The 19,996-nt window shown below is 43.3% G+C and overlaps 1 protein-coding gene across 1 annotated transcript in view; it reads left to right on the top strand.

Annotated features, from left to right (window-relative positions):
* The first annotated feature begins 1,302 nt into the window (after positions 1 to 1,302).
* The window catches only part of cntn1a (contactin 1a), a 58,297-nt gene continuing 39,603 nt past the window's right edge, over positions 1,303 to 19,996 (top strand). The window contains exon 1 of the mRNA XM_079346849.1: positions 1,303 to 1,449. The gene's annotated coding sequence lies outside the window, so the exon portion shown is untranslated. The remainder of the gene's footprint in view (positions 1,450 to 19,996) is intronic.

Here is a 19,996-nt window from a genome sequence, read left to right on the forward strand (position 1 = left end):
GTCATGTGGGAAAAAGCTAGACAAAAAGGAAAAATTGTTCATTGTGTTGGGGGAATAGAAGTTAATAAAAACGGTTGACATACAGTATGAAGACAAGAGATCAGTCACGTGACGATTGGATGGCGCTACAAGTGGTCAGGTAAGGAATGGCAGGTTTTGACAAGAGAAATGAAACTATTACAACTTAAGGGAAAATAGACTTTTTTTTTTTTTTACAGTTCTTATAGGCCTATGGGGAGTATTATCTTGTGCACACAGCCTTTTTTTTAACATTATTTTAGTTTTACTGTTTTGGAGCTCCACAGGATATGATCATGTGTGTTCAATCTATTTACAGTCTATGGTTTCAATACAAATGATGATATATAGGCCAAGGTGCTCACAGTTTAATAATTCAGAAACAATATAGCCCTAGGCCAAATTTAGAAATGACAAAGAGTTTCTAAACTGCCATTGTACAAATATGGGGGAAAAATAACTATGGTTTCTAAATGAACATGTCATTTACACAGAGTAGACCGTCAGTATCTGTTATGATATGTAATAGCTGTAGGTATGATTTAAGTATGATTAAAGCTCAGCGCTGATAAAATGTAGCAATGCATTGTTTCCTTCTGCCGAAATTTGAGTTAGCCAACATAGTAAAGCTTCTGAAATCATTTTCTCTGGAGTTTGGTGAGACTACCAAAGCTTTAGGTCTTCTTGGTCAGGTGGCCAGGAGGATTACTTCACATGTTAGCCACCCTTAAGATAGATAATACAATATATTGTAAGGCGTGCAGTCGTGTGTTGTTTAGTCTCGAGCCTTTACTTTGAGGGTCAACTTGGTCCACAATCCAATTTAGTATTGACTATTTTCGACAGATAATTAGACTAGAAAAGCCAGCCTGAATGCTTGCTAATGTTAGCTATCTCAGTGTGCAAACAGATAGGCCAGGCGTGTTGGTTAAGCAGGCTTTTAAATGTTTGGGAATCTCTTGACAATGTTTGGGGACGCCATATTTAATTTATTAGCCAACACAATAAACAATTACCAATGAAATTACATTTTAATGCCTATGCCGTCTGGCCTTTGTAAAAGTCTCTTTTCAAAACCATAAATAGTTTCACTGTTGAGGGTTACATATTGTGTTGTGTTAGAATAGAGATACTGAAGGGTTTTATAGGCTCATACTTTTTTTTTTTAAAAAGTTCCTCTCCCTCATATAAGGAAACCCTTTATGTGAGCTCAGGAGTTAGTGAGAGCCTCTGTCCTGGTGTGTGATGAACCTGCAGATCTAGCGCCCCCTTAAGTTGACGCCTGTCGTAACCCTTCATCCAGCCCACGGGGGACAGGACCGCTGCTCTCTCACTTTCCTTCCCCGCTCTTAAGCGCCGGGCAATGCGGTGCTGAGCAGGCGTGAGCATCGTGAAGGACACACGGACGAACGGATTTGACCGCTACGGAAGGTAAGGACACGACCGGCGCTGGACAGATGGGTAGAAAAAAAAAAGCTCCTTTTTGGACAGTATTTCAGGCGCTGCATTTTGACAGCTGGGGGAATCAGTGTTTACAACGCACTGAGTGGGATGCGAGGATGGAGCATGCACCTCTCTGCAGTGAAGCCACAATTGCAACGATTTTTTTGTAAGAAGAAAATGCGTTCTGCATGTTATGCTGTAATGACAGGTGTAAAGAGATGCCGAGATACCGATTTATGGTGGCACGGTGGGGATGATGCTTATAAGCTGCTTCACATCCTGGCATGCACTTCTTCCCTTCCCCAAAAATAATCAATGCGCAGAGCAGATATAAGGATGTTGTGATTTGTCTGCGCTCTACATAGCACACCTGATTTAAAGTAATAAGTCTGAGTACTGAATCCATGATTGATTAGACCTCGCCTGAGGCCATGGCTTCATAGCGCCGCACATGCAGCGATGATTCAAACTGCTGCCTGCCTTATTACAGCCAGAGATAAAGCACCCGACCACTGTAAACACTTCGATCTGGGGTGGACCTCAAACGCATTTCTTGGTGTTGGTGCAGCATTTCAGTGAAACGTATTGTTGGTGTGTCCTCTTCGGCAGATGAAGCTGTGTTGCTCAGTAATGGCTCATTGCAGGGTTATTCTGTCAGGATTTCAGGTGGTGGGGAAGGTGTCATGGGCGCGTCCTGACTCGCCATCAGTAAAGTGGACAAACTGAGAGGCTATATCTTAAGTGTAGGTGATGGTCTGAGAACTTTCTCACACTGTCTGGAAAATGTTACAAAAGGTGTCTGGTATATTGCGAAAAATGATGAGGAGTTATGTATTTTTAAAAGTCATTGTGAAAGAGATCGAGGTTTTTTAACTCACCTTCAGCCGTGCACTGGTCCAGTGAACTGCAAGCATATGATTGTGTAAGATTTGAAACATAAGTGAGTATGTGGTACATTAAAAGTAAGGAGCTCCTGTATAGCTGTGGTCACCACTTAAAAGCATCCTTCATCCGGATATGTTCCTATCAGACCACTGGATCTCATTCTGGGTTGATATGTTTATATAAAATGAGATTATTGTTTCACAATAATGGCCCCGGTGTGTTCCATTGAAGTCATTTTCCTTGTAATCGACATCAGAGCGTCATTGAAACACACAGCTTTCCACTGTGCTGTCATGAGCTTGTAGCTTTGATTTAGGATGTAATCATTAACAACAAACTACAAGCTAATTATGACGCCTGACGTGTGCTTTGTTTTGTTGTGATGGACAGAGCTGACTTCATCAGGGCAGGTCATTTTTTTTAAGTATTCATTAAGTCGTAGTTTATCCTGTGAAGATCTGTGTGGGCTTTTGTGTCTCCATACTTGTTACTCATTACAGATGTTTGCTCTTGAATTACATTATAAAAGAAAAATAACATTTTCACAGAATTCATTGATATATCTCTGTCCTCTTCCTATAGATCTGGACTTTACACACCTACATCTTGTTGACTAGACGGTCGATGTGGGCTCTTTTCTGCTATTCAGTGTGATATGTGTGATAAGGTTTCTGTGTATTGTCTCCTTACTGAATCGGAGCCATACATGTGGCACAAAATGTCAGAGGGACTCTCCAGTCGCCTGTCAGGTGAAGCACTTTATGAATCTTGTAGGCCTGTCTGTGTGCTGCTAATGCACCCTGTGCTGTCCTGTGTACACCCTAAGGACATGCAGACCCTCTCCATCATGCAAGGTGAATGCATCTACCCCGCTCAGAAGAAGACTAACCTACAGTATGTGTGTCACCTTTTTTTTTTTTTTTGCTCTAGAAACATATTATGACTGGATACAGAGTTTTGCATTTTATAATAAGCTGCTCCCTGCCTGCGAATCAGCTGTAGGCGCTGCAGCAGTTTGACTAGCCACCATGACAAGGAAGTTTTTACATAACACAGTGTCCTGGAAGATATGGATGTTCGGTGAAGGATCTGAAGGGTGCTGCCTCAGCCTTCATTAGTGTCACAGTCAAATGAATCAACATAACTGTGCCCTTACATCTCCTTTGGATCTAATGCTCCAATCACACACGTCTGTCCTGTATTGAGACAGACAGGCTAACCTCACCTGAGGCAGAAAGTAGAGCTGTCCTCGACCTTCCCTTCTTGACTTCACTTCAGTCAGAATGCTTCCATGAACATGAGTAGGAAAGTGAGAGAGTTTACTGAGCTGCTGTATGCATTTTTAGCCCAGATGTGTCAAATGCATCAAGACTTAAAAAAAAAATTAACATTTCCTTATGTCCTTCAAACACCAATGCCATAATTTGAGCATGCTGTTGATGCTCAAAGCAGAGCCTTGGATGTTTGCCATCTCAGATTAAGGTAATTTTAGAGGCATTTTGGGAGATTAGATTTGGGTCCAGATGTCCTTCTAAGCCTTGGATAACAAATTCTCGGCCAAAGAGTCAGAGCATTTAAAAGACAAAGATAGATTTCGTGCGTGATTTTTTTTGCCTCGACTTACCGCTAAGTGATTGGCAGTGTCAGCATTTGGCAGCTACAGGGCTAGTTTGTTAGGCACTGTTTGTTCTGCCACTCCGAATGCAGTGTCAGTCAAGCTGGAGAAAACCCCTTCATGTAGACCAGTTTCATTCTTGCAGTGAACTCGGGAAGGACAATGATATGGCAAAACGTGACAGGCCAAGCACGTGAACGTTTGTGTGCGCAAAAACACATGAACGGACACACAGTCACCAGCCTGTACTGCTGCAACTGTCTTCACTGCCTGTACAAGTGCTTCACACTGTCTTGCTGACAAAACATGTGGTGTTCTTGTCTGGATGCTTCCTTTTAAATTGCTCAGCAATTTACACGCCTGCAATCAATAGCGAGCTCCACTAATGGTACAGCAGTGAGGCAGAGACGTGACGTCTTCTGTGTTTGCCTGGAGACAGACCTCTCTTCTGTTCATGCCTGTGGAGGAGAAAAGGGCCTCAGTCCCCATCTGCCATGCCTGGCTGTGTGAATGCAGTTTGCACCGGGCTTGCCATTGATTCTCCCACTGTGGACTGCTCTCTGCTCTCTGCATGCACACGACCTTATAGATCTTATGTGGAGGGGCTGAGCTGAGTGGGAAGAACTCACAGACACAGTGCAGTGGTGTCACACTTGTTGATTATCCATCAATTTAGCGAAATGTAGAAATGAAATGTAATCTCAAACCCGCCTCCTTGCACAGGTGATGGACAGAAGGCCACTGACAGAAGTACAATCCAGCGATTTTGAAAATATAGATTAGCATTTTTATATTTATTGAAATTAATAACGCCTAACACTTTGCTAGTTGTAGCTTCTGAGATGCAAAAATGCTGCTTTTTTATCCTCATAGACTGGACCGTGATGGATCTGTCTCAGTATTTTAGATATTGTATATTTCAAACCTTTAATCCAGAAAATAGGTCAGATTATTTGGTATTTGAGAATAATCCCTTTTTTGCAGCCTTAATGCAGCTACCAACATTAGTAGCCAGATGTGTCTTTTAACCATCCTGCATAGTTTTACATGCACAGGACGCATCTCGTATCAGTCACTTTGTTTGACTGAATCAGGTTTTGTTACCGGGGCTGATTTTCTATTTCTGGGGCCAACCTTCATCTAATGATCTTAAATAGTTTTCTCCCAGCACTTAAGGGGACTAGTTACTTTTTAAGGTCAGACCACGAAATGAATAATTACTCAGTCACACTGTGCGCAAGAACACGTGAATGTTAGTGTGACTCATGTAGCTCTCCAGCATTCCAGACTCTCTGCAATATCTCAAGTGAGTATAAAGTATAGCCAGAATAAAAAAGACCCCTTCATTGATTTACATACGCACAGACATGCAGGTGAAAATGGATTGATCTGATGAACTATTCAGTGCTGGCTTTCTGTCTGTGGGACATTAAAACTCCTGGAGAAAGATCTTCCTCATTTACTGACTAAAGAAAAAAAAGCTTAGATATGGCTCGGTTGTAAAAGCATCATCGATAAAACATCCTTCTAGATATAACTGTGTCTTTTATCGGAGAACATTTAATCTGTTGGCCTTGTCCTTATCAGCCTGATTTTGTTTGCTGATAAGAAGCGAAGCTTCCTGCATGACTCGAGTGGCCTCTGTGATTTGTCGATCTGCCAAAGTGATGTCTCATTCAAAATCAGCTTATTCCATTAAGATAATGTGGGAGGGACAAGCAGGTAGAGTGCACTGATATTGCCTGATATCTCCTCCCTGTCATTCATGGGGGGAATAGGATGACATTGATCAATGTCATCAAAGTGTTATTGTGAGGCAGGTGGAAGATTTAGTCCAGTCAAAAACATCTCACTTGTTCCAAATTCATAATTTGAAAGAAATCCTCGAGATCTATTGAAGAAGCCACTGATGAACTGGGTAAACGATTGATGTACGAGATGATTAATTTATTGATTCACAGGCCATCTGTGTGTGGTGTGTGTATGTTTGTGTGTGTGTGTGTGTGTGTGTGTGTGTGTGTGTGTGTGTGTGTCTGATGATTGAAGCGAGCGTCTTTAGGACTTGCTTTTGGCTGCGTTTAAGAACAGTAGCAGTGTGAAAGTAGGTTACACTTGACAAGATTTCACTCCTTTTCTCTGATTTGTCGCTCGGGCTTCTCTGAGATATTATTAGACTGTACAATCAAAGTAAATCTTCAGGGATTTATGGACTCAATTAGAAGGAGATTACAAATGTGTGCCCTCCGCCTGCTAACAGCCTGATCAGCCCTTTACATTATGCTCACATTATATGAGACTGTCTTCATTACCACGTCAGCACAGAAATGAGTTTGTTTGCCTTATAGCCGAGACCGAACCTTATCTGGCTTCACAAGAGTTATGTGCTCATCAAACAGCTAATTGCATTTTGGCTACTCACCAGTACTGAACGTGTTTGTATCTAATGATGGTAAGAAGCAGCACTAAAGGTTAACAAGTTCAGAGGACACTGTCTCTAATGAAATAGTTCATTTGAAGCGTCTTACTCTGGATGAGTCTTAATTATACTCTCTGTGTCAGACGACCTCTTGTGTTTTTATTTGACCGAGCGAGCGAGTGTTGCACTTCTCACTTGGGAGTCTTGAGCCATCTGTTTCTGTGTTCAGTCACATACATTGTTTACATGGCGGCTGAAGCTGTGCACGGGTTCTGCAGTAGATCACAATACACATGATTTGTATGCTTATTTGTATGATTGATTGGCGAACTACCTTAAATGTGATTTTATATTGTTGCCTTCTTCACATATCTCCATTCTTTGGTACTATGTTCTGTCGTATCAACATGATTTACTACCAAAGATTTGATAACACTTCCTTTAGTTCAAGGACAAAGTATGATATTCCGACCCTTATTGACAGTTTGGTATGACCTTTGAGCAAACAGGGAATAAAGGAACATCTTATAATAATGCAGAGATACTTTAATCCCATTTGTTGCTTTGAAAACATTACCTGTACGGATACAGTCTATCCCCTGTAACATGGTCAAACATCTCATAATCCTTACATGAAAGCTAGTATTTAGCATCGTTTTAAAGATGAGATTACCTCTGTACCCTCCATCATTGATACTCCCAGTAATGGGCTGCATTGTTTTGGACTTAATCCAGTTTAATCTGAGTCTATCAGTGGATTGTGGAAGCTTACTGTAGTTCAGCAGCTTGCACTGTTATCTTATAGTGCTGGGGATAAAGAGCGAGCCCGATGGTGCAAAGAACTGTCCAATTAGGTAAGAAAGCGTCTTTCTCGTCGAGGCAAAGCTACTCTTGGGGCCTTTGAGCAAGGCCTGTTGCTATGGTGCTGGGACCGTCTGTCTAAGACAATAACACAACTTCATGGATGCTAGTTCAGTGTGCACAGCTCTCAAGCTAAACCAATCTCTACCTTTCATGTATGTTGTTTTTCTTGCTAACTTCGCTGGTGTCAGCATGTGGTGCCTGCTACTGTTAGCATGCTAAACTGGAGACAAGAACTCCCCACCAGTTGTGTGCTGAAAATAATGAACGACCTGGGGGGGTGAAAGGGGATTCTTGCACTAATCAAAAGCAACCTTGGTGAGAAGCACACCAGTTCTTTCGCTGGCTGACCCCTAGCCTTCCATGGGAGGGTATGTGTGCGAGGTGTATGTGTAGAGGCTAATAGCACTGAGAGCTCAAAGGCGAAGGCCTCCCGGCACGTGGAGTGAATACTGAGGACGTTGAACTCTTGGGAAGCCTCATTATACATTTAGAGGCGTCCTGTTTTCCCTCTCTCTGGACAGCTGGACGACTAAATTGTTTGTGGATCAATAGTTTAGCTTCCTACTGGCTCCACAGAGTGAGTGAAGTGCATTTAAACCAACGAAATCCCATTACCCTTGGCAGAGATGGGCAGCATCGCACTATGGGGGCCTCAGCAAGTGCTATTGGTATGCCCATTATCCAATCTCCCTGTTTGTTTACCTGCAGAGCTTCTACTGGGACCACCCAAAGTCATTTTACACTCATGTAATCAAATCTTTCTCCATTTCATTTTTCATCCATGAATATCCGATTGTATTATATATTATATTTACATTATATGTCCTATCGTATTCCCATTTGATATTCTTCTTAAACAATGCTATATGCCCTTTATTTTAAATAATTTGTTGGTTAATGTCAGTTTTGGAGATACTGCTGATCGTCTTGCGGAGCCTGTCTGTATTGATTCAAAACTCTTTTTAAAAAAAAGCCTGGTGTTCTTCAGTTCAGCACTCTGGTTATGTAAAAGGCAGATAGAGAAAAGGGGTAATGAGAAAAGGAAGGGGTGGTGAGGGGGGTTCCAGGGGTATACTGAGGAACAGACTCTGGACAAAACATTTGGAGCTCTCCCTTCATTCCTTAGATCAGTGTAACCAGAAATAAAAGCCGTGGCTGGTGCGGGCTCGGGGGGCTGTGGGCAGCCGCTGTCCTCTCCTGGCTCTCTCGCCATGGCGCCGGTGTATTTGTGTTCCGCTGGTCAGCCCTCCGAGCTCCTGTGCCCAAGCTGCATCCTGACATGAAGAGCCCATTGATGCCGGCCACATTAGCATTCGGTGTGGGTGAGCACCACAAACAGGTTGGTCTCCCATTACACACTTACAAACCTGTTCTCTCTGGATGCTCTCAAAGGGTCTTAAATCAGCGCTCCTGTTGCATCGCTAATAAGTGCATGAAAGAGGTCAAACAATGCTTATGTGGCCCTCTTCTGTCCGAGCAGTGTACTCTTAGTACAAGGCCTTGGCACTGCCAAATGCTGTGTAATGGCAACACTTTTCAGGTGGAGTGACACTGTCACATCTGGCTCACAAACTCACAAGGTGATGATGTAACAACCTGCGTCATGCTCCCTCTAAGTGCGAGTGGGACAATACACCAGCACTAATAGCTTCCGACAAACTAGCCTAAAATGTCCCCGAACAAAAGTTGTCCCCTTTCAGTTTGCATATCATTATTCAGCTCTGATCGCAGGGAATCTGGCTGACTTATGCATGAGACTTGTGCACTAATTATGCTGCAGATTTTTTTGGGGTTTTTTCCCCCCTTCGGCACTGTTTGAATCTGCAGGAGCTTCTGTTGCAATCTGCTAATTCACGCTACCGACATTGTTCGCACAATTTTTACTCCGCAACAGCAAATTGCCCCCAAGAAGACGCAGCCCCCCCCCCCCCATGATAAATAACACATGCTGCTGTGCACCATCTCTGCCTTTTAATTAACATGAGTCAGACAGCGACTGCTTCAGCAAGTCATGCTGATGCCAGCTTTCTGATCACGGATCTTTTTCTTCTGGACATGTCCGTCTTACTGTAGAGGAATTTACACGGACAGTAAACAGGAAGATAGGGAAGATGAGAGTGAAGATATCCCCTTATTGCTCTCATTACTGGCCGTCTAGACCGAGGGAGATGCCAGAAATCACAGCATTACTTCCCTGCCCATCTCTCATTAACTCTTACATTATTCCATGGAGGGGGGGGAAAAAAAGCCATGCATGCGTGATTAGTTGCATGATAGTGGACAGCTTTCATACTGTATATGAGGACCTCCTGGTAAAATGTGTCAGCAGGAGAGCAGCCAGTGTCGCTGGTTGCATTTCTTTATGAGGAAGGTGCCATGACACGCAGCGCGTGAAGGAAAGGGCATCCAGAGGTGAATGTGACCGAGGGACAGGGCAATGTGTTGTTTTTGTGTTCCTTCACTCATTTTATAGACACACACACACACACACACACACACACACACACACACACAGTCTATGCAATACTACAACTCTTATCTGCAACACACAGCTCCACTCATGCTGTACACAGGGCCATAGTGTATGGAGGACAGACAGAATGAAGGGCACGGCGTCACAGTCAGACAAGCACAGCCCCCTACACACACTCACACACACACTACACACACTTAAACACAATGGATGGAAAGAGGAGGGGTTGTACTTTTCTTAATTCCCCTGAAACAGAGCACAACTACACAAAGCTTACAGTGCTCCTCTCTGTGACCTAAGGGGGATGGAAACTACTCTATATTAAGAGACTGCTGCTGGTGCACTTAATGTTCTTCACATTGTCACATGACCAAGATTGGGTTTGATTCCAGCACAATGAAATGAAAGAGGTGCAAAAAAACCCCACATTTGAGCCCTTTAACTGTCTGTATTAGACGTCAGTTTACATGAACTGATTCATCACATCTCCGACTCCGACACAAAATCGAACAGATCCAACGCATGTTTGAAAAAGCAGGACCCCAACATGAGGCAACGAGCGGCTCATTTAAGGATTTATTCTGCTTGCTGTTCATGTGTCACATAGCCACTCCACCAAACAGAACGTTGACGGTTAAGGATACTGTTGGGTTATAAAATAACTAAAGTTCTGCTGCTTAAAAAAAATATGGTGCCATCAATTCCTTACGTTTCCTAAACTCTAGTGTTATGTTCTGTTTAGAATTTATTTCATGTCTTCTCCTCCCTCATCTGACGTGTGGTTAATCTGCCTTCTTCCTGCTGATTGGCATGACTGAAGTAACCTGTCGAGAGCCTCTGATCAAAGCTGTATTTGTGTCTCTTCTTCGCAGCAGCGGGCTGCTAACTGTACTCGACCAATCAAATTTGAGGATTTAAAAGGTAAGGAAATATCAACACAGGTTGCCCCGGCAAGCTATTTTTCTTAACCCATGTACGGAGGCTTTGGTCTTAATTATTACAGCTGTGGGTTTGAATCCCTTCCTCCGCCTTGCGTCTCATGTCATCCCTCGCTCTCTCTTCAGATGTCCGAAGCTCAGCGATTACCACTTTATCATTTTGTTTGTCTTTCCTGTGAGGTCTCATCGAAACCAACAGAGACTGAAGCTTACCTCTGGAAAAAAACACATCAACAGCAATCGCAGGCCTCCAGTCTTGATGGTAGCTATTAGCTACGCTCACTGTCTTTGAAGCCATCATCATAACTGAGGTACTTACACCAGAGTGCTATTGATCTTCTCAGCATGGAAGCAATACTTTCTAAAGATATCAAACTATTCTTTCACAAGCAACACAACATTATTTACAATGTCCATAATGTTTCACTTATGACTGAACAACAACAGATATAGAAAATGAAATAGTTTATTTGTTAATGGTCTTAAAGCTCGGTGAACGCTGCCATAGTAACGCTCAGTGCAGTTTTACTGAAGCACCGGCATGAATAAAACAATGTAGGTGAAAGGGCCCCTTCGAGGTTTCTAGGCCAGTCTGACGACAGCTTCTGTTTGAAGCGTAATATATGAAAAGTGTCTTAACCTAGTTTAACTTTGTCGCTGCCACAGGAGGAAAGGCACGCTTCACTTGAGCTCCTGTGAAGGAAGAAGCTGCAGAGGTTGAGATCGGAGTCGTTCGTTCGTCATCACGTTTGAACTCTGCGAACAAATCGTTTCCTTGTGTGAAGGGTTGAGCCTAAAAGATGACAGAAGATTGTCTGCTGCTCCTCTAAGTTGCGGCTTAGAAAGTTGAGCAGCTGTGTGACAAAAGAAGGCCCGATGAGGTGGGACTAAACCCTTTCAAATCGTACACACATGACACACGGTTAAAGACAAAAGATTTTTCGGTTTCATAAAGAGACTCCAATCTGAGAACACAGATACACAGTGCATCTTTCATAGTCTGGCGTCATGATGCAAGCGCTTGTTTTCAGTACATCTGCCTCTGTTGTTCCTGGTTTTTTTTTAAGGGAGCACCTGTTCAGCACCATGATCACATGATGTGACCTGGCAGAGAGAAACCAGATGACTCAGGTCTTTGCCCAGGCTGTGTTCATTGCTCTCTTTCTCTCTCTCTCTCTTCAACAGGCCATCTGACACTGTGACTGTGTGCTCAGCAGTAAACACAGGTTTCACATGGTCACTGTATTTATCTGGAGACACTGTTCTGTCCAGTTTGTAAGAGTCCCTACATGCAAAAAAAAAAAAATTAATCAAAAAACAACAATACAGAGACAGTTAATAGGATATTCTTTTCACATGCTGTTTCATATGTCATTATTAGCTCGCCCCAGCTGCCTTACTCTGGTTTCGGGCGCTGTGAAAAAGAGCTCATGCTGACTGTTTGAAATAGTGTACTGGGCTCCTCGGCGAAGGAGTACTCTTGTGCCAAACAACGGGGGGAATATTATTTTACACATAAATGCACTCATTGATGGAAACGGTGGAGCCTGCAGTGGCACAAGCAGCGCAGGAAGACATCCTGATGGGGAGGCATGAATGTGCATGGCCAGGCTTAAAAGCAGCGGCACACACTAATACAGTCTGGTAGTCAATGGTTTCACAAAGCATGCATTGTCTTGTGCACTTTAACCCTGGAGGAGGTGGCTGAGCTGAATTACTGCAGATATATCCGCGAGAGAAATCTCTTCTCCTGCACGAGAAGATCTTCCAAAAGCAATCATCCGGCGCCGTCATTTCTCTGAATTTAATTACTTATTTATCATTAAGATCATAATGCATGTACATTCCCTAAGCCAGATTGTAGTTATGATATTTTTTCTTTTGGGATTCATTAAGTTGGAGTTTGTTAAATGGGTTACCAAAGAAAACAACTCAGCATATGCCTGTTGTGGCGCTCCCCATCTTCTCGAATAAAGCCTGAGATTCTGTTCTCTAAAACCTCCTCTTTGGGTCCAGAAGCATGAAACAGGCAGGAGTATTGTTCAGAAAGAACTTGTTTGGCCCGTGTTCCTCTCCTTTCATGAAGAAGCTGTCATCCCTCCACAACTGCCTGGGAGAGAAATTAGGAAATAGGAAAAGAGTGCGAGAAAACAAACATGTGCAGAGCTTGCTGTCAAGTTCTTAAAGCTGCAAACTGCAGAATGCAGCCCTCGGCAAGATCTGTGCTGCTGAAATGGAGCTACAGTGACTTTGGTTAACATCAACAGTGGCTTCAGTAAATGAAATCATCATTTTGAAAACATCAGCACATCCAGTGCATCCATCATGTTTGTGTTTTTTTTCCCCTGCTGTCTGTATGTAGTTGTGAGGTTGAACATAAGAATGTGTTTGAAGCTGCAGACAAAAGTTTCCTTACTGGAAGTAAAGGCTCGACTGAGAACAATAAAAACCAAAGGAGAATCAGTTGTGTTTAACAGAAGCAGACAGATTTGTCCTGATAGAAGCTCACAGCAACACAGTGGGAAAGGAAACAAAGACAAAGTACAGCATAAAGCCTACTTTATCTGAGCAGTCATGATATGGGCCGTGCTGTGAGGGAGCAATTAGAGATCTCTGTGTAATTCCTTAAAACCAACAAGAACCATTAAAACTCTGCTACATTGCCTCTTGGCTTGAAGGATTTTTTTTTTTTTTCAGGATCTGTGCAGACTCCAGTGCATACAGAGTTTTTTTTTACAAGAAGTAAGTGAGGGCTAATGGGAAAATAATGTCTCTGCTGTTTTCTTGTTCAGTAAAGTGAGAAAGGAAAGAAAAGAGCACAGTTATAGGAGGAAAATCTGGCAATATCCATGTTATGAAAGTTTTGAATGTCCCCTTTTTAACAGTCTAATGAACATTCAAATATAACAAAATAAGCTAAAACAGATGTTTCTTGTTCCTGTCTTTCTTGGGACTGGACTGGGTAACATGCTAGATATAGATATAGCTAGATATGCATAGATATTACATAAAAATGGCACATACATAGCACATCAAACAGATGTTGTTCTGTTTCCGACTAGTCCTATGACAAACTAATGCTTGTACAAGGTTCCTAGGTATGTATTGAAAGTGCATCAACCGGCAGTGGAGGAATACCAACGCTCTTTTGGCCACATTTGGAGCAGATGCGGTTTGATGTTAATTCACGACAATAAGCGTCAAGGGCTTAAAGACAAGGGGACGAGAGCTACAGACAGACTGAGGCTGCAGATAGAACCTGACGACAGGAGAAACAAATATACACAAGATGTTCACTTAAAGTGGCATCAGGTGTCCCTGTGACATCTCCCGAGAAACTACGCATACTCCTCTGAAGGGCCTCCTCTGTGTTCTTGATTGATATCAAGTTGAAAAAGTGATGATGTTGTCTGGATTCAAAGAAGGTCAAATCAATCAGGCCTTCAGTCGATTGTTGTAGCTGAGGTTGTTAATTTATGTGTGGACACACCTAAAGCAGGACAAATCTGAGTCTGAGCTGAGGCAGACCTTAGAGCCTATATTTGGTTTGTATGCCTCAAGACCATACAGATGACACACACACACACACACACAGAAAATGTAAACCAACATAGTGGATGACTGGCATCTTGGAGGAGCAGCGCTGTGGTTTATAATGTGTTAATCGACTGAGTAGTGAGTCTCCAGGAACATCCTCAGTCCTATAAAGGAATACCGCCGATGATGAGGCGTCAGTTCCATCCTGGCAAATCGATAATATTCAACTGATCCAGACCGCATAACTCAGATTTGCCTGAGCTCCACGGACAAACACTGATTTCTCTCCTGATGGATTCCACTCCTCGGATTTTGCTCAATAAATCCTCACAGATGTTTGAATTCACTCAGAAATGTCAAGAATCGGTGTCTCACCTTCGTCCGTTAAGACCTTGCTGCTGTGAGAAGCGTTCTTCGGCCTCCAATTGACGTACTTGTGTCTCCGTGTTGATTACGCTCTCATATGTATGGACGCTTTTTCTGTTTTATAATCATGAGTCATTCCTGTCAGATGCTGAGGTAAAGAAACACCGTCTGACATGTCAGCTACTTGTTCACGCACGCACCCACTCACTGTGGAGTTGCTGGTTTTCTCTGGCAAAGCTCAGGGAATTAAACGGTTTGTGGATAAAGGATTTTTGTCGGTGTGTCAAACCACTGCAGAGAAAGAAACCATTACAGCCACTATACACACACAATAGCTGAAAACCGTGGCACCTTTAAGACTCCCCCTGCAGAAATCTTCCCACCTTTACTTTGTTGGGTCTTCTGAACACATGAGCTTAATGAAGACGCTGACAAAGGCAGTTTGTCGGGTGATTTTATGAGAAGGCTTCAAGCTTTGATGTACATATTAAATAACACCGCCTGGTGTCTTGTGTCACCTTACCCTCTCTATTGTCTCATCATGTTGGCTTTTATTGGCTTGCATTTCAAATTGTAAGCGTGACAGGACAAGAGCGTCTGATCTCCAGGACAGTGGGAGACACAGACGTAGGACCTGGAGATTCTGTGCTGTGTGACCTTGTTTGCTAATTAAGAGTCAGGCCTATTTTTCCACTCCAAAAAAAAAAAAAAAAAAAAAGCTCATATCTGAGGGCTGGGATTGCCAGAAGGCAACGGGAACAGTGATTTTGCCACCATTGGCTGGCTCTTCAGGGTCTCTGCCTTTCATAAGCCCGAGTATCATTAGAGGTTCTGCGGTTCTGTAAAGGCTGGCCCCTTTTCTCATGAATACTGCATGAAGCTGTGAACTAAGATGTAAAACTCAAGTGCAACGCTGCAAAGATGTCACTGTTACTGTCGCGACTGCATTGGCTCCAGTGATCCGCTTCACACAGGCCCGGCGTCACTTCATCTGAGTCCTAACACAAACTGGTTACACTGGAGACAGTTGAGTCTGATTCGGCGCATGGTAATATAAGATTCATCCTCATTAAACATTTATTTCATCTCATTTGTTTACCTTTTAAGAATACAACACAATGTAAATGTATCACTCGGCTCGACAGCTTGCTACCATTTTCACATTATACTTCACTTGTTGTAAAGCACTTTGGTTCGCCGAAAGGATTGTTGTAAAGGGCTGTATAAATAAAGAACATTTACATTTATAATACAAGCAAACCTTAAAACCCTTCCAGTGATCCTAAATTTGTTTTGAAAAATAAATTCAGCTCATTCCTGTTCGTGTGATCTAAAAACACTGACGCACTGTGAAAGACTCCACAGCCACAGTCCTTCAGTCTAGACCCGCGTAGTAAAGAACAGAGATAAATGCTCAGTCCTGTTATTAAACCACCATTGCCTTTAGAAATCAGTTCAGGTTGATCATACTGCCATGTTAAGTTGTTTTCTTGACATATTTTCTCCTGTCTCTTTGCATCTAGCCACCCACTTTACATTGTATGTGTTTTGCTCAGCGAGCATGAAAATTGGCCCATTTAATGACGCCCTGCCATGTTCCTCAAGACGCAGCAGCCTCCTGAAGTGCTGAGCAGAACTCGCTGACCCTTCCTCTAAAAGGCTCCGAACTTCACAGACCGCGCGGCTGTAAAAGAACACATCTTAACGCACGGTCATTGTTTATCCCTATTGTCCTGGATGCTGTCGTAGGCTCCCGCTGCAGGGCATGAGAGATTGTTCGTCCAGTCCTTAAAAAAAAGAAAAGAGCAGCATTGTGCGTGTGAGACACAGTCACTTGGATGCCATTGTTGACCTATATCTGAAGACCTGGGTCAAAAGGAAAGGCGGGCGAGCCACAGCATAGGGTGTACATCTATTCCAATGAGCTGTAATGTAGCATCCAGTGACGTGTCATGTGTCAGACTGAGGCACGCTCGGATAGCCCAGAGGAGACATGATATATATATGCACTTCTTTGAACTTCAAATAGCGTGTTGTTGCTTTGTGTATTGGTGTTTTATAAAGACTGTGGCTGTCACGATATAAGGAAACACATGGGGAAAAAAAACAAAAAACCTCACACAAAAATGTACTCTCTTGCTCAATCTTGCGCTCACCCTCCTTTTTTCTTTTCCCTCGCATCTAAACTCGCTACAGATACAAATCTGGATTTGATTATTCCAAATTCCAAACCAATCAATCAATCCGTTCGCCTAATTGGATTTGTGAGCACGTTATGTTGGATTGGACAGACAGGAGAGGACAGGAGAAGATGGACGGAGGGAGTAGGGGGAGGGAAGGGATGCAAGAAAATTCAGCGTGATGCTAAAGCGTGTTATCTTTGCCTTGATGACTCTTCTGGTGCAGGAATCAATACAGGCCCGACTGGCTCCAGGGGCACTGGGCCCACGACAGGAAGCGGATCTTTCCAAACGCTCCATTATGGATGAGAAGAGGAGTGAAAGGATGGAAAATAAGAGGAGGAGGAGGAGGAGGAGAGTGAATGGATACAACATGCCCAAAGGAGAGGGATTAGAGGGTGGGAATGAAGAGAGGAGGGATGAGGAGAAGAGGGAGTGAAGATAGGAGGAAGATTGGATGAATCAGTAGAGGAGAGGAAAGGAGTGAAGACTGTTGTTGTTGTTGTTGTTGTAGCTCAGTTGCCTCACTGTGGCAGTTCCTCCTGTGTGGTTGCATTGTTCACAGCCACCAATATTCAACTGTCTCCCTGCCTCCCTTCCCTCCCTCCAATAGTTTGTTCACACCCAGACATTTTTCGTTTTGCGCTTTCTTGTCCTCGCAGCAGCATCCTCCCCGTGCCACCCAGTGTAGTCTGAACACACCTCCTGTTTCGCTGTCGTCCTTTTCTTCCTCTCTCCTGTCGTTGCCGTGCTATCTAACCCTCCTCTGTTATCATTCTCCCTCAACACACAACCCCAACCCCCTCCTCTCCGCCATCACTGTCATGCTCTTCTTTTCCCCCTTCCTCCTCCACTGTGTCCATGTGAGGTCACAGCTGGGTAGCCCTATGATTTGACAGCTAAATGTTTATATGAGGATGCGTGTGTGTGTGTGTGTGTGTGTGTGTGTGTGTGTGTGTGTGTGTGTAAGAAAAGGAGCAGGCTTCTGTGCCACTGAGGGCCTGTGATAGAAAGGGGCAGGATGCCATGAGAGCAGTTGCTAACCAGCGTTAGCAGACTAGCAGTTTATCTTGCGGCATACTGTGGAGGAGAGATATACAGCTGGCTCGGCTCAACGCTAACAGGACCGTATCTACAGGCGTGCTGGGGTGCTCCCTCTGCACGCACCTCAGGGGCCTGAGCTCGGGAACAGAGGTGGGTGGCAGAGTGGGCTCGCTGCTGTGTGCGCGTGTGTGTGTGTGTGTGTGTGTGTGTGCTTTGTGGAGAAGGTAAGCACAGAGTAAAGAAGTTTGCTGCCTTCTCTGGCGTTACTGTCTCTCTCTCTGTGTGTGTGTTGCGTGGTGCAGCTTAAGTCTGCTGGCTCTGGGATTCTGTCGTCTGCAGAGGGAACAGCTCATTATCCGCCTCTCAGAACAGAGCATCCTACCTGCACACACTGCAGTGGTGCACACTGAGAGGATGAATCTATTGAAGCATTGAGTGTGTGCCTGCTAGTTTGTAGGCTGTTAGAAGGATCCTGTGTGTGAGTGTCTGTGTTGTATCCACTAAGGTGTGTGTCTGTAAGTACATCCTGCAAGCGTTTCTGAAGCTTGTCATGTTTACGTTTTTCGACAATATTTTCACATTTTTTTGCCAGCAAAACATCTGTTCATAAATTATAAATGGCTGGTTCTCAATATTTTTTTTATTTTTTTATTACTAGTGTTTGGTATGTCACATGAACAGTGTGGGATTAATTCACTTTAAGACCTCTGGCACTTTTGTCCTATTTCAAAGTGTCACCTATAGGAGCAATTATCTGTCTAGCTTCATCATAATGTATGCAGCTGTAATGACATGCCCTATATGTGCATTGTTCATCCATGTATGTCATGTATGTAGGCCCGCTGTATGTACACAGTATTGAACATGCCTCATGTGGTGATTGTTTTTTTCCAGCTCAGAGCTGCTTCATATGACCTCTATGTCAATCTGATCTTCACATTTTGACATTTTTTATTCACGCTCCTATTTAAAAAAGATTTTTTTTTTAAATTGTGTTTTACTTTTATTGTTTTTTAAATGTTCTGTAGAAATAATGATTGGTTGATTATGTAGTGACTTCGTTCAGATAGTGTAATGTAATTGAGCTTGTTTAATCCACAGAAGCAAGGCTTGTGTCCTCAACTCCCCCCGTCACCGCTCAGCCTCTCGTCCTCTGTGTGATTTTGTTAGAAAATGTTTTGAGACTCACCACCAGATGGATAGTTTTCAGGAAAGTGAATCAATCAAAAGATAATACCCAGAGGTGAAATAACTTGAGCTTGGATTCTCCTGAATAGTTGCCTTTTAAGCGCCAGTTTTCCTCGCAGTAACAGACGTCTGTGCAAACAGCACATTTTCTTCGTAACAGTCCTGCTGTGAAATGATGTGAAAACGCTTTTAAAATGTTCAAATGTACCTATAAAGAGCTTTTTTTTTGTTCTTTTCTCCCTCAAATCAAAATACTCCAAATAAAGCCATTTACGCTACCTCACTCGCCAGATGACATTCAGAAAGAAAAAGCACTCTTACATGAGAGCTGAGCACCTTTCAAGGTACCTTCATTCAGACCAGCCTCTCAGCCCTGTTCATGCACACAAAAAGATCTTTAGGGCCAGGTTGGGCTCTTCTCCTCACTCACAGGTCAGCCCGCCTGTTTTTTCTTTTATCTTCGACTGGCTTAAAAAAAAAGACGCTCTCGAAGGCTTCGAGTAAAGGATCAGATCTGACAATCAGGGGCAATTTACGTTAGCTTAAACTCAAGCCCCTGGGAGTCGTGCTCATCTTATTATCAATCAACCATGAGCAGCAGTGAAGCCATATTAACGTCAATGGAGGAGTGCATGTATTCATGCTTTGCACGTGAATAAACTCTGATTCAACGACCTCTTCTTAATATAATGGACATGAGATAACAGCTCAGTGTGTACTGAAGAGGACATTCAAAGACACTGGAACAATGGTCAAATACTGTATGTTGAAAGAAGGGACGTGCTATAAGAAGGTAGATGAAACCTTGAGCTCACAATGTGTGAAGAAAGTCTGTTTGATTACAGGAAACCTTCAATCAGTGTCACTGATGATGTACGCGTGTTGCTCCTCACATGATGCTGAGGACATGCCACAGCACAACAAGCATGGTGAGGCAGACAGCTGAAAAGACTTTGCACAGATGATGCTCACCGGTCCGTGTGGCTGTGTTCAGTGTCTTCCATCGAGGTCAAACAGGTTGAATCTCGT

The sequence above is a fragment of the Symphodus melops genome (genome assembly GCF_947650265.1).
Source record: "Symphodus melops genome assembly, chromosome: 6".
In the NCBI taxonomy this organism is placed as follows: Eukaryota; Metazoa; Chordata; class Actinopteri; order Labriformes; family Labridae; genus Symphodus; species Symphodus melops.